Source organism: Sinocyclocheilus anshuiensis, unplaced genomic scaffold, assembly GCF_001515605.1.
Source record: "Sinocyclocheilus anshuiensis isolate Anshui unplaced genomic scaffold, SAMN03320099.WGS_v1.1 scaffold534, whole genome shotgun sequence".
Classification (NCBI taxonomy): Eukaryota; Metazoa; Chordata; class Actinopteri; order Cypriniformes; family Cyprinidae; genus Sinocyclocheilus; species Sinocyclocheilus anshuiensis.
In genome coordinates, this window is record NW_015547712.1 from 733,182 (window position 1) to 748,558 (window position 15,377).

Genomic DNA, 15,377 nt, shown 5'->3' on the forward strand with positions numbered 1-15,377 from the left:
ATCTCATTGCTAGTTGTACTTGAGCTTAGTGCTGCGTTCGATACTATAAATCATGAAATACTCATAGATCGATTACAAAACTATACAGGTATTCAAGGGCAGGCTTTAAGAGGGTTTAGATCATACCTGTCCGATCTCTACCACTTTGTTTATTTAAATGAGGAGCCATCTCAATTATCACCAGTAAATTATGGAGTGCCACAAGGATCTGTCCTAGGACCTCTGCTATTTTATATATTTATATACATGTTGCCCCTTGGTAATATTATTAGAAAATACAGGATTAGTTTCCACTGTTATGCTGATGATACTCAACTTCAAAAATCTGGGTGTTATATTAGACAGCAATCATATTTCCCATGTTACAAAAACAGCATTCTTCCATCTTAGAAACATTGCCAACCAAGCTACAAAACATGTTACCTGTTTCTGATGCAGAAAATCTAGTTCATGCATTCATGGCCTCTACTAGTTCATGCATTCATGACCTCTAGACTGGACTATTGTAATGCACTGCTAGGTGGTTGTCCTGCATCTTCAATAAACAAGCTACAGGTAGTCCAAAATGCAGGTCAAGAAAATATGATCATACCACCCCAATTTTACAGTCTCTGCACTGGTTACCTATTAAGTTCCGTATCAGTTACAAAATATTATTACTTACCAATAAGGCCCTTAATGGGTTAGCTCCTGCGTACCTAACTAGTCTTCTACCACGCTACAATCCATCACGCTCCCTAAGGTCGAAAAACTCTGGACTTTTGGTAGTACCTAGGATAGCAAAGTCCACTAAAGGAGGTAGAGCTTTTTTGCATTTGGCTCCCAAACTCTGGAATAGCCTTCCTGATAACGTTCGGGGTTCAGACACACTCTCTCGGTTTAAATCTAGATTAAAGACACATCTCTTTGGCCAAGCATTCAAATAATGCATCTACTAGGATTTACACAAGCTTCAGTCTGGATCCAGAACACCTGAGAAGAGATGATGCCAACCTCTCAGAGGACCTCAAATGATGCCAACCCTGAAACAACATACAGAACTACCACATTTTGCTATAAGTTTGATTGCAACATATAATAATTGCTGTTAATAGTGTTCATCGTCTGTTTGATGACGTCTTTAACTAACTTTTCCGTACATGTCTGCCATATGTACATTAACTGACATAGTCACCACTGATAAGCTACTACTAAATATATTGTAGAAACTTAATTTTCTGTAAAGCTGCTTTGCAACGATTTGTATAGTGAAAAGCGCTATATAAATAAACTTGAATTGAATTGAAAACAGCACAAAAAATCATATGGACCACTTTTATGCACTTCTATGACACGTTTATGGTGCTCTTTGTCATTTTTGTAGAATCTGTCCACATTCCCTTTCCTTTTCTTTCCTTTGCTGTTTCCTACAAAACAGCAGTGTGAAAGTTGTTAAACATCTCTTTTTGTGTTATGCAGAATAAATAAAGTTTGAAACAACATGAGAGCGAGTAAATAATGACACCAAGTTCATTTTTGGCTGAACTTTCCTCTCACAATTTTTCAGTCCCACCTTTATTAGAGAAATGAAATAGTTCTGATTAACCTACGAGAACCCGAACGGAGTTTAGAAACACACAAACCACAAATTAACCGAGTCTGAAAGTGTTGCATAGAAACAGCGGCTTTGTTTTAATCGTTTGTTAAAAAACAAGTTACGGGAGGTCTGCTAATTAAGAGCATTAAAGCAGCAGAACGTTCTTGACCGCAAACCAACTGACAAGCAGCTCATTAAAACTCTCCCCAACAATTACCACACAACAACAGCGGCTGCTTTACGGCATTTCCACCAGCAAGTGCACATGTGATCGGAGTATGCTTGAAATTTTAATTAGCTAAAGCATGAAATATTTAAGAAAAAACTCCCAAGCCGTTCCCAGGTTTATGTAAGAGCACTCGCAGCTCTTCTTCACGCTTCTGGTTTCTGGCGGCTGGAATGGGTTTTGACGAGAATCCTCAGATAATCTATTCCCTCAACAGATCCTCGGCTGTAATAATTAGGACACAAAGAAGAGAGGAAATTTTCACATGTCCTCATTATGCTTAAATATCCGTCTTGTACTAGAGCTTCACACTTTGTCTATTTAGCATTATAGAACATTAGAGAAGCGGACTCTAGTTCACACAACAGTTTTAGAGTAGAAAATGCTAACGCGTAAATTAAAAATACAGGCCTGAAATAACTTACAGTGCATTTCATACACAGTGGTGCTTAATTGGCATAAAAAGAATAAAGATTACAATCAGTTCACAAGTTATTTTAAAAAGGACTGAAATGAGAGCTAAGTTCATTTAAAAACACATTCAAATGAATTAGAAGGAAAGCGAAAAACAATTAAATCAATGCAATCAGAGAACACAGATAAACAACATGTATTTTAATTAGGGAGATCTGCAAACATGAATACATTTAGATGTTACTGCAAACCTAAACTAGCAAAGTCTAATGTTATGTTGGTTTTGCTGGAAATTCAAGAAAAATGGTTTCTATATTGTTCTTTAGATTATAAATTTAAAGCAAATTAAAAATGAAATGCACTACTGTTCAAAAGATTATTTGAACAAGATTCTTTGAAAGAAATTAATACATTTATGCAACAAGGATGCATTACGCTAACCAAAAATGACATTATTTACATGTATAATGTTACATAAGATTTCTATTTCAAATAAACGCTGTCCTTTTGAACTTTCTATTCATCAAAGAATCCTGAAAAAATTTGGTTTCCACAAAAATATGAAGCAGAACAACAATCAGAAATATTTATTGAGAAGCAAATCAGCATATTAGAATGATTTCTGAAGGATCATGTGACACTGAAGACTGGAGTAATGATGCTGAAAATTCAGATTTGATCACAGGAATATATTACATTTTACAATATATTACAAACAGCTATTTTAAATTGCAATAATATTCCAAAATATTACTCTTGTTTTACTGTATTTTTAATCAAATAAATGCAGCCTTGCTGAGCAAAAGAGACATTTGAATGGTAGTTTATATTTCAAGTCATTTGATTATTATTATTATATATTTTTTTATTAAATTCAAAACAGTAAAACTAACATTAAAAACACTATAACTTTGAACGAGCCAAATCTAAAGCAGTGGCAAATAGCCACCTTCACCATAACAGAGTCATAGTTAACCTAAACTAAAACTTAAAAACATAAATAAATATCAGCTAGTTGTCAAGGCAACATTCCCATTTTCATTTAATTTAGTGTAAGTACTAAAACTACAAAAAAAATAAAAAAAATCTAAAACTAAATAAACAACATAATAATAAAAATGAATACAAACTGTGTATACATATATTTAAAAATAAATAATAAAATAATAAATAATGTCAAAAACAGGAAAATTACTAATACTTTAAGAGAAAATAGAATATATAAAAATAAAATCTAATTTAAAATATTACCAAAACGAATAATATAGTACTGTATCCATAATAGTAACTATAACTATAATAGTAACTTAAAGTAATAGTTTAGCATCAATGATAGTAAAACAATGACATATGAAAGAAAGAAGTCAGACTGACACATTTTCATGTTTAGATCTGCTCACTCTGAACACCTACAGCGGGATTGACACTCACCTGACCAGTGTCCGGTCGTGGCTCCGGATCGATCCGTGCAGGTGTCGCTGACGGGCCGGAAGACCGTCTCCCAGCCTTTAGGAGCGTAACGCCAGTTGTGGGACTCGAGGATCAGGACTCTCTGCGTGCCGTAAGCGATCATGAAGCAGTAAACCACGTGATGGAGCTGACAGCCGTATCCACAGCCCTTATTGATGTTACACACCAGCTTACGAGCTTTACTGCAGTCCTGCGGGTTCTGAGCCACAAATGACATACGCAATTACAGTTAGCACTGCGTTTAGATTACACGAATTTGTATCAATATAGCATGTGTACATAAAATAAAATAAAATCCAGATGAAGAAGAGAAATGACATACTGTATGCAATTACAATTAGGACAGCGTTTTAGATTATATAAATTTGTACCAATGTTGCATGTGTAAATAAAACTAAACCTAGAAAAAAAGAAGACAAATGACACATAAAATAAATAAAATAATAAATACAGACGAAGACGACAAATTAGATATGCAATTAAAATTATGACTGCATTTTAGATTAAATGAATTTGCATGTGCACATAAAATTACAATAAAAATAAAATAAAATAAAATAAAATAAAACAAATATACAAAACACAAAGATAAAGAAGAGAAATGACACATGTAATTAAAATTAAGGCTGCGTTTTAGATTAAATTAATTTGTCCTAATATAGCATGCAAAAATAATAAAATTAAATTATTAAAACAAAAAACAAAAACAGATGAAGTACTCTAAAAATGAATGCTAAATTCCAAAGACTGTTTTCCCACAATCCCTTCACAAGGATGCAATGCTTGTTTCCAGTGCAAGCTTTCAGGCTTTACGCAACAATCTCGGATGAGTTCATATTCTCCAGTGAGAGCTGTCTGATTTCATTATTAAATCACATTCACTGCATGTAAGCAGGGTCTCAAAGAGACAAGAGAGAAACACAGACAGAGACAGAGAGACAGAGGGACAGAGACAGAGAGGGACACAGTCAGCCCTTTGGAGATTCATATAGTGAGATTGAAACAGTCCCATCTGATGTCAGAAAGGCTTTCATGAGAGGCTTGATGTATTAGATCATCTATTTCATTCAATGTTTCATCCACAGGGAAAGCCTGGAGGTGAATAAGGTGCTACAGCCATGCAAAAGCAGGGTCAAACAAAAAAATAAAATAAAATAAAATAAAAAAAATAATAAAATAAAATAGTTTGAGGTCAGTAAGAATTAAAAAAAACATTTGTTATTATTATTTTATTTTACATTTATTTTAAGAAATATTTTTGAGCAGCAAATCAGCATATTATAATGATTTCTGAAGGATCATGTGACACTGAAGACTGGAGTGATGATGCTGAAAAATCAGCTTTGCATCATATGAATAAATTACATTTTACGATATATTCACAAAACACTTCATTTAAAGTGTAATAATATTTCACAATTTTACTGTATTTTTAATGAAATAAATACAGCCCTGGTGAGATTTTTCAAAAGCATTAAAAAACGTATAGACCTCAAACTTTTGAATGATTAAATAAATAAATAAAAGGTTGCTTGAAGGAGATCTCATATTAATTATAATATTACAGTACTAATAATAACTGCAGTTATTTGGGCAGTAATTATGGTTATCATGTTACATATTTGCCAGAGATGAAGTGATTCTGTGTGTCCAGCAGTGGAAGAGTTTAGCTGTCTATATTTCCCTTTAGAAATGCTTCTTCATTTTTATTGTGCCATTAGAGGAAATGAGTTACGATAATCGAATTGTCTGGCGGCTCTTTCACGTTAGTGTATTTGTCTGAGGATTTTTTTTTTTTTGAGTGAAAGCTATATAGATTTTACTCTTAATCCAAATTCAATAGTGTTGGCACAGAGTTTGCTATGGCAGCAGATGAAGCACTCTCATCTCAAAAAGCCTCAAAGTGCTGCCTGAGCATAAAACTGGAGCTGCATATGCTTACAAAAATATACTGTGATGGTACTATGGTACAGTGATGGTATGGAAATCAGCCATCAGAGAGTATTTGATATATACCATGGTACTGAATGATAACCAGATTTATTCAAATAATATTACATCAAATCAATAAAACATTTAATAAAATAAATTCCGATTTAATAAAATAAAATAAATGTGTTGTTACTATGTTACAGTGATATATACAATGGCACTAAATGATAAAAAAATCAATACTATGGTACATGGCAATATTAGTAGAGTGATTGTATGAAAATCAGTGATAAGATAGTATTTGATATGTACCATGGTATTGAATTATAACCAGATTCATTAAAATAATTGTATATAAATAAAATAAATAATCTAAAAAAAAAAAAGTTATAAATTAAATAATAAAATAGAATAAAACCGTAAACTAAAAGAAATAAAACAAAATGAAAAATAAAATAAAATAAATAAAAAGTGACAGAAAAGACATGTATTGTGTTACTGAAGACTTTTATGTCAAATAAATTGTTGCTGAAAAAAAAAAACGGTCTAGTTTAGTCAGGCTAACTCATGGCTCACCATCTAAACCAACTGAAAACCAGTTTAAACAAGCCAAGAGACCAGATAAACCATCTTAAACTGGGTAGTTACACTACAGGTAGGTACCATCCGTAATGAGCAGCTATATGTTGTTCTGTTAAATAACATGGGATCTTCCATGATTCTTTTTGGATTGACTTGACAATCTTTTTCTTGCTTTATTGCAGAAAACAAATTATGTATGATCGAGGCATAAGAGTCGAGATTCAAAAGATCTCGCAATGTAACTTTGAAAATATACATGAAAATGGTTAAATAAATCAATAAAAGACTGACTTTAGTTGATCTTACACTTTGATTTTCATTAGCGGTGGTTTGTAAAGAAAATCAAACTCACAAACGACATCAGTATTTCCTTTACAATAATAGACTGGCATAAAGCCATAGATCTCAGTATAAAGAGAACGGAGGGAAAAAAGAAACAGTCCCAAAGAGGAACAAAACGGTACAGAGTGAATCATATCAGAAAATATATTTCATTAGTGTTGTTCGCTTTATTGCTTCTGCACATTAGGGCTGTCAAAATGGCTGAAAAACTAAATTCGAATTTTGTGCTTAAATATGATCAAAATTCGAATTATATTCGAATTTAAAATGCATAATTTCAGTTAGGGTAAAGAAAAGCTTTTGGCTTCTATCCTGAGGCCACAAGAGGGCACATCGAGCATAAGATAACATGACTATCTGTGAAAAAAAGTGCATAATGTTTAAAATAATGTTTATAAACCAATTATAATTAATTAAGTTGCTTAAACAACTATAAACAAAACAGCATCATGTATGTATTCATAGTTTAATACAAAGGGCCGAAAGCCAATCACACAGAGTACATTTTTCATTTAAAAACACAAATTGCAGTGGGATGGGGGAAAAAACCCGCCATTAAGTCTCGAGATATGTTTTTTCAAAGTTGAACTTGCATTAATTTTATATGGCTTCCTAAACATGCGGTTCTCTTGTGCGAGACGCGAGTGCAACGGTGATAGATGTCCCTCTAGAAAATGTGCGAAATATGCGTTCTGTGTGAACGGCTTGGTTTCAGTTTTGACGTAAACAAGATTTTCTCTCCGCATTGATGTTCTCTTTTCCCACAATATTTGTAATCAACAACGCAGCAGCGCGGCATCTAGTGGCTTCAACTGGATAGTCTAACAAAACATTATAATGCAACGACACTTACATCATCATCGCATCTCGTGCGCCACTGATAAGGCTGCCTCCTTAACGCACACCTAAAATTCGAATGCAAAGTTTTTGCATTCGAATGTGGATTTTTATTTAAAATTCGACGAATATTCGAAATTCTAAAAAAATGTTGACAGCCCTACTGCACATAATTCAGCTCTAAAGCCCAACTCGATTAGTTTGTGTTCCAGACAATGATGATTTCCTTGGTGTTGATGAGGAGAGTGTGCTAATTACACTTAGCGTTTTTTTTACTTAACTTTTTTTTTTTTTAAGATTTCGACTTTCAAAGTCATCATTTCGACTTTTTATCTTATAATTATGACTTGAGTATGTCATAATTTCGACTTTTCGAGGCATTAATTTTTTTCTTACGTGGCGGAAATGGGCTTCCATATGTTTTAACCATATTTTGAATTACACATTGCATTCTGTTTTAGTCCTTGGTGTTGATGAGGAGAGTGTGCTAATTACACTTAGCGTAATGGACAATTATTTCAAATGAAATTACATTTTTTTTTTTAAAGATTTCGACTTTCAAAGTCATCATTTCGACTTTTTATCTTATAATTATGACTTGAGTATGTCATAATTTCGACTTTTCGAGGCATTAATTTTTTTCTTACGTGGCGGAAATGGGCTTCCATATGTTTTAACCATATTTTGAATTACACATTGCATTCTGTTTTAGGGTTAAAGGAAATTGGATTGAACTTGTTATTGACTGTTTTCAGTACTAAATGAAATATTTTAGACAATTTAGATTTTTAGATAGTTTTGACTAGATTTTTGTATTTAGACAAAAAAGACTTCTTCTCAACTAACGGTATGATTTGATGATATGATTCATTTCTGGAGCACAAAGTGTGAGAGAGGAAAAATATATCAATATATAATATTAAGTATAATATTAAGATAATAAAAATAACCATTATTAATAATTGAGCACCATATAAAGGAGCAGCAAATCAGCATATTAAAATTATTTCTGGAGGATCATGTGACACTGAAGACTGGAGTAATGATGCTGAAAATTCAGCTTTGATATTACAAAAGAAAACAGTATTTTAAATTGTAATAATATTTCACAATTTCCCAGTTTTCCCTGTATTTTAGGAAGTCTAACAGCAGGAGGAAGGGTCGTTCTGTACCTGCAGGAAGGAGATCCTGTTCTGCACTAGGCTGGAAAGATCTCTGGCCTCCTTCTCTCTCCAGTCTCCTGCTCCGTCCGCCTGACTGAGATCCTGCAGGTCCGTCATGATGGTTCTGACAGAAACACACAGGAGACGCTCAAACATCCTCCTCTATCAGCTGACAATGATTACATATTACTGAAAAATGACAGTACATTAGTGAATATTAATTGAGTCTTCCTAATTTACCCATGTACAGTATTACTATGTCTTTGGAAGGCCTTTGTCTTTCAACCACATAAAAATGCATAAATTCATGTTATTTCTTATTTCGATGTAATGCAGGGATTCTCATGCTTTATATTTGTCAGCTGAACTTTCCACCTTATATATTTTTTGAAGTACCTCTGAGATTTTAAGGTAATAGTCAGTGGTGAAAAGAGTACTAAGAAATTGCACTTAAGTAAAAGTATTGCTATTTAAGGAATAATTTACTTGAGTACAAGTAAAAGTACTCAAACATAATATGACTCAAGTAAGAGTGAAAAAGTAGTTTGCTGGGCGAAGATACAAATATTTGTCATTATTTTATCTTTGTTATTAAAAAATGAGTACAAAGATACACATTACAAGTATACATAATATACAAATAAAACAAATAATGTTTTATTTTCAGGTACAATATAGGTGCATTTAACAGGAGCATTCAAGAAATTGAATTAACAAATATAAAAATAAAACACTATATATACTGATTCCTATTAAAGCAACTGTATTAAAGGGGTCATATGATGCTGCTAAAAAGAACATTATTTTGTGTATTTGATGTAATGGTGTGTTTATGCGGTTTAAGGTTAAAAAAACACATTATTTTCCACATACTGTACATTATTGTTTCTCCTCTATGCCCCGCCTTTCTCGCCAACGTGAGCCTGACGAGTGGAACACACCAAACAAACTAGCCTGACGTCGGCCAAAAGACAAAACTTGAATGAAACCTCGACCAGATCCCCCTGAGGAACAAAAGAGCATCATTGAGCAACAGCGTGATGATACTGTACGTATCTGACCTCTGTTGATGACCGAGGTCCTGCAGCAGCGTCTCAGTGTGTTTCAGTCTGTCTGACGGCTCGACTTGACTCAGCTTCTGTATCTCGCTGTGAATAAAATACCACAGCTCTTTCACTCCGTTCTCCACCTTCCTCCGCAGTTCCTCCTGTTCTTGACCCGGACCAACTGACAAAGAGAAGAGAGATTCAAAAGTGCTCTAATTAGGCAATGATGTCTGAAAGGCTGTGAAGATGATCACAACTAAAGGGCCTCAGTACACAATGTATCTAGTTGACTTACCAGCTATTACTGTTGACACGTGTGTTTTATATAAAAAGATGGCAGGTAGATTTGTAATAGTCTGTGAGTTCTTAAAGAAAATGTAAACTGTTGCAATTGCTGCTGATCTTCCCTACAGATTTCGACTGTCCTCTTTTTGATTCTGCGTTTAATCGTCTCTCGCTCTACACTTCTCTGCCTACTTTTTTTGCTCTTATGTAATAAGTTCAATTCAGTGCTTTTCAAGAAACCCCTGGGTATAATCTCTCCGGGACGGGTGACCCTGAATGAATGCTGTATACATGTATGCTGTATACATGGGACGCATCCTAACTGAGCTGGAACCTCAGAAGTGACTCATTTAGATTCTCTGCATGCGGTAGGACTCACAATTGTTGTGTTACCAAGCTAACAATGTGATACTACTAAGCATAAACATACTCAAATATTGGGTTAGATTATTATAAAATATATACATTTTAAAAATGTTTCAGTGTTGAATGAACTATTATATTTGTAGTTTTATCATTTAGACTTATAAAGACTAGTTTATTTATTTAGGCAAAAGATATATTATATATGTACTGTAAATATCAGTGGTGTCACTGATATACAGTGGTGTGAAAAAGTGTTGGCCCCCTTCCTGATTTCTTATTTTTTTGCATGTTTGTCACACTTTAAACACTAGTAAAAGGTAACACAAGTGAACACAACATGCAGCTTTTAAATGAAGGTTTTTATTATTAAGGGAAAACAAAATCCAAAATTACATGGCCCTGTGTGAAAAAGTGTTTGCCCCCTAAACCTAATAACTGGTTGGGCCACCCTTAGCAGCAACAACTGCAATCAAGCGTTTGCGATAACTTGCAATGAGTCTGTTACAGCGCTGTGGAGGAATATTGGTCCACTCATCTATGTCAGGAAGGGGGCCAACACTTTTTCACACCACTGTATACTCACAGTTATACTGACAGGAACAGTTTTTTTTAATCAAATGCAAATTCATGTCCCAGTCACATTTTCTTAGCTATCAGAAGAACTCATCAAGTTAGTGTTTTTAAGTATTTTACATTTATTCCATCATAATAACTCAAGGCAGTAACAATTTAATAATATATTTTATTTTGTGAACTTATTTATTTTTTATAGTTAACTTTCAACTACTTTTGAATTTTTCGGATCATCAGTCATCAAAGCTCACTAAATATGTTTTCAGGCCATTTCAAGTCTGATCAAGGCTCAGTAGTTATATTTAAGTGTGCGAGTTGTTTACTTACTTTTTTAAATTAGTTTTCCCATTAACGCCATTATATTGTTCAATCAAACTGATTCATGAACGATGAACACGCACAAACACAAGAGGCGGATTTATCGCATGAACCAATCATATCTATCTATCTATCTATCTATCTATCTATCTACAAACACAAACACGTGTATTTGATACATTTCAAATATTTTAATTTGACTTATTTAGCTTTACTTTGTTTTAGTGTCAAATGAAATAGTATATTTGTCATTTAATAGTTTCAAAATATTACAAACAAATCTCTAAATCTAAGAAAGATATTGTATATATTCCTTTGAACATTTAGAAATTTGTTAAAATGATAAAACTTAAAATCAGGGTCTTATTAACTAAAACTAAAACCATGAGAAACATTTCTGTTGAAATGAAATAAATGTTAACAGAAAAAAAAAAAATAAAAATAATAAAAATGAGTAAAAACTGTATAGACTTTAAAAAAAAAAAAAAAAGTATTACATACTTTACATACTGTAGATACAAGTGCAATATAACGCAATATAATGCAAATGCTGTTCAAGTCTAGTGAAGAATCATTCAAATAAGAACTATGACTGTGGCTGTGAGGTTCAGGTGCTGTAGGTTTCTCCTCTAATCCTGCTCTCATTACAGCAGAGGTGACCTGAGTGAGACACACAGCATCTATCTGTCTTTTATAGGGGTCAGAACAGGACGTGAAGCAGCGCCAGAGAGACAGGCTCTTTAAGGATGATCCTTATACATCTGTGACCTGTGCTCTTCTGGCCCGGGGTGACGATGATGCTGCTGCTGCTGCTGACGATGATGTTGGTAGTTATTTCTGGCAGATCCTGCAGCAAGGAGATTTCCCAACCCTGACCCATTCGCTAGCCATGATTATGCATGCGAAGACTTGAATACACACACAAACATGTGCAAACATTCAATGACTCATGCTGTTGTGCTTCTGTTAGACCTACATGGACGTCAATCTGCAAGTCTAAATCAGAATGTAAACAACTATTTTTTTTAATGTTAAAATGCATTATTGTATCCCAGTTTCATATATAACTGTAAATAAGACATAGGTTGATTTCCTTGGAAAATGTCATATTCTCGCCAACGCTCACTCTTAATTTTACGCCCTGGGTGGAACTGCAGGGGTCTGGAGAGCAGTTTATGCATTTTGAGATTTATATTTGAATGAAAGCAATCCAGCCTAATTTGAGGAAACAAACTGCTACTGATGATGCATAATTTGTTATATCTGTCACAAAATATTCCCTTGCTGGTTGACAAAGAAAATTAAATTCTTGTTAGAAATTCCTGTTAGAAATTTGTCGTTAGAAAAAAAAATAAAAAACTCAATCGATTAAAAGGCTTAAACTGTTCTGATTGTACAGTAGGAAGCATACTTATAGTCAGAAAGCATGAATAATTGTGTTATTTATATATATATATATATATATATATATATATAATTTTAAGAAATTATATATATATATAATTTTTTTTAATCATGAATGCATTTGGTCTTATTGCATGTTGGAATGAAGGATCTTGTGACACTGAAGACTGGAGTAATGATGCTGAAAATTTAGCTTTGATCACAGGAATAAATTACATTTTACAATATTTTCAAATAGAAGACAGTTGTAATAATATTTCACATTATTTTTGACGTTACTGTATTTTTTTAGCAAACAACTGAGCATAAGATACTAAAAACATTAAAACAAATAAAAAAATTTTGCCAACCCCAAACCTTTGAACTGCAGTGTAAATTACACAAATTTAAAAGTTACTTAGACTTAATTTTGTAGATTGTACTGAGCATGTAAGTGCATTTATATCTTACTGAACTGGCAGATTCTCCATTTGTTTTTAAATTTTTACTTAAAATAAGTTAAAATAAAAACATATTCAAGATTCATTCATATTAAAGATACATTGTCTAAACAAACATCTCTTAAAATCTTCCATTTAGTGTTATTACGACCAATGGAAGACTATGAGTGTTTGGGTCATGTGTATGGGAAGGTTTTGTTAGGGTTCAGAAATAGAGACTCGGTCCTGATGATCTCCTCTCTTACTGTCTCCAGATAATCTCTGAAAGCTGTGGATCTTCTGTTTGGCTCGGCTTAGCTGTTCCTCAAGAGACCGCAGTCTTCCTGATGATATTGGCCCATCCGACTGTCCCTCCGGAATCCTGCAAAACACACATGGGTTTGTTAGCGAACTCCTTCCGCAGCTTAAAGCGTTTGCAAACTCGCAGCATCCAGGAAGAAAGCAATCAGTCCGCCAACGCTGCGTAAACAAACGCAAAACTACAAGCTCCAAATGTTTATTCACTGGAGTCTGATTACCAATTGGCCATGAATAAAATAATCATAAACGTCTGCTGTGATGTTCAATAGCGTTTAGTGCGCTGCATAAATTTGCTGCTTACATTCGTCTAAAACATAATTGTTAATTACAGTTTGACTGTTCGTTTCTATTCAGCTGATTTAGATGAAATCACCCCTTAACTAATGAGCCTTTGGGAAACTCTGCATGACACCAACAACTGATCATTTAATATCACATATTATCATATTGGCCTTATGTTATTACTGAATGTTTACTGAATATTTCCATTTGTTTTCCATGCGACGGTAAACGGGTCAATATCCGTTCCAAGTGCTGAAACCACTGAGTGGATCGTTTAATCATGCATTAATATTAAAACCTCTGCTGCATGCATATGCATGAGGGTCTATATGCAAAGGAACAAAGATTAGCGTGGAGAAATCAATAGAGCATGTTAGCACAATTTTCAAGAGCGGAGGAGGGAATACTAATTGATTAAAACGATGCAAAAAGGCTTTAATTTTAAAGCAAATAACAAAAACAACCATGAGTGCTGAGAAAACCAAAAGCCTTTTTTTTTTTAAAGAAATTAACACTTTTATTCAGCAAGGATGCATTAAATTGATAATTTATTATGTTGCACAAGATTTATATTTCAAATAAATACTGTTTTCAAACTTTCTATTCATCAAAGAACCCTGAAATAAGAAATGTATCACTATTCTCACTGAAATATTACCCGTTTCCAACATTGATAATAATCAGAAATGTTTCTTGAGCAGCAAATCAGCATGTTACTGTAGAATGGGTTCTAAAGGACCATGACACTGAAGACTGGAGTAATGATGCTGAAAATTCAGCTTTGATCAGGAATAAATTACATTTGAACATTTCACAATATTACTGTTTTTACTGTATTTTTTGGTTAGTGAAAGTGTGAAATACACAACTTTTTGAAAGTATAGCCTCAGTTATTGAGACTTTTGAGAAACTCCTTTGATCTGAAAAAAAAAAAAAAGTTATGTGGCATGAAATACAATCTGTGAAGTAAGCTATAATGAATAATGAGATTAAGGTTTCTCGAGGCTGCAGCAATATTATCCCAAACAACCTTCCAATTAGATTCAGATTACAAAAGTTCCAGGTCTTTCATGCAATAAACATCCAATTAAGATTTAATTGGAACATTCTAATATTTGATCATATAATTCGGATGCCTCAGACTTCATGAAGGTAAATGGAGAGCCGTTTTGCTTTAAGCGAAGCACAACTGTAAAGTAAAAGAAAAATGAACACCCTAGAAGATTAAATTGGCTTTTCAAGTCCTGAAATTAACGAATAGACCCACATTCCATAACATCTGAATTATGCCTCTCTAACTGCAGTTTGTAAAAGAAGTAGGTCATCCCGCTGTAAGCAGCTTTGCATCATGAGCTATAGCATCCAGTTCATTTTATAAACACCTGCGGATACTAATGAGGTCATGTTAGTCATTTACATTATGACTGTAAACTAAGTATAGAGACAGTTAAAAGGATAGTTCACCAAAAAAAGAACATAATTTACTTATCCACAAGTTGTTCCAAACCTGTATGAATTTCTTCTGTTGAATGCAAAAGAAGATATTTTGAAGAATGTGGGTAACTGGACACTTGATGATCCCCACTGACTTCCATTGTATTTTTTTCCATACAATGGAAGTCAATGGGTACCATCAACTATTCGGTTCCCTTTCAGTCGGTCACTCTCGACGTCACGTCGGATGACCGACGAATTGGGATCTCGCTTAGAGAGACCAATCTACTTCGAGTGTAAACTAAACGAGCCAATGCACATTGGCATGTGATTATTGCATCCAGCTGCCGCTGATCACAGCGTGAGTATAAGTAGGCAGCAGATGCA

At 33.7% G+C, this 15,377-nt stretch overlaps 1 protein-coding gene and 1 pseudogene across 2 annotated transcripts in view; both read right to left on the bottom strand.

The window, feature by feature from the left end:
• LOC107704060 (gephyrin-like) overlaps positions 1–15,377 on the bottom strand; it is a 325,183-nt gene that overhangs the window by 159,943 nt on the left and 149,863 nt on the right. The window lies entirely within an intron of this gene.
• Positions 1–15,377, bottom strand: part of LOC107704061 (alpha-(1,6)-fucosyltransferase-like) — a 107,437-nt pseudogene that overhangs the window by 12,024 nt on the left and 80,036 nt on the right.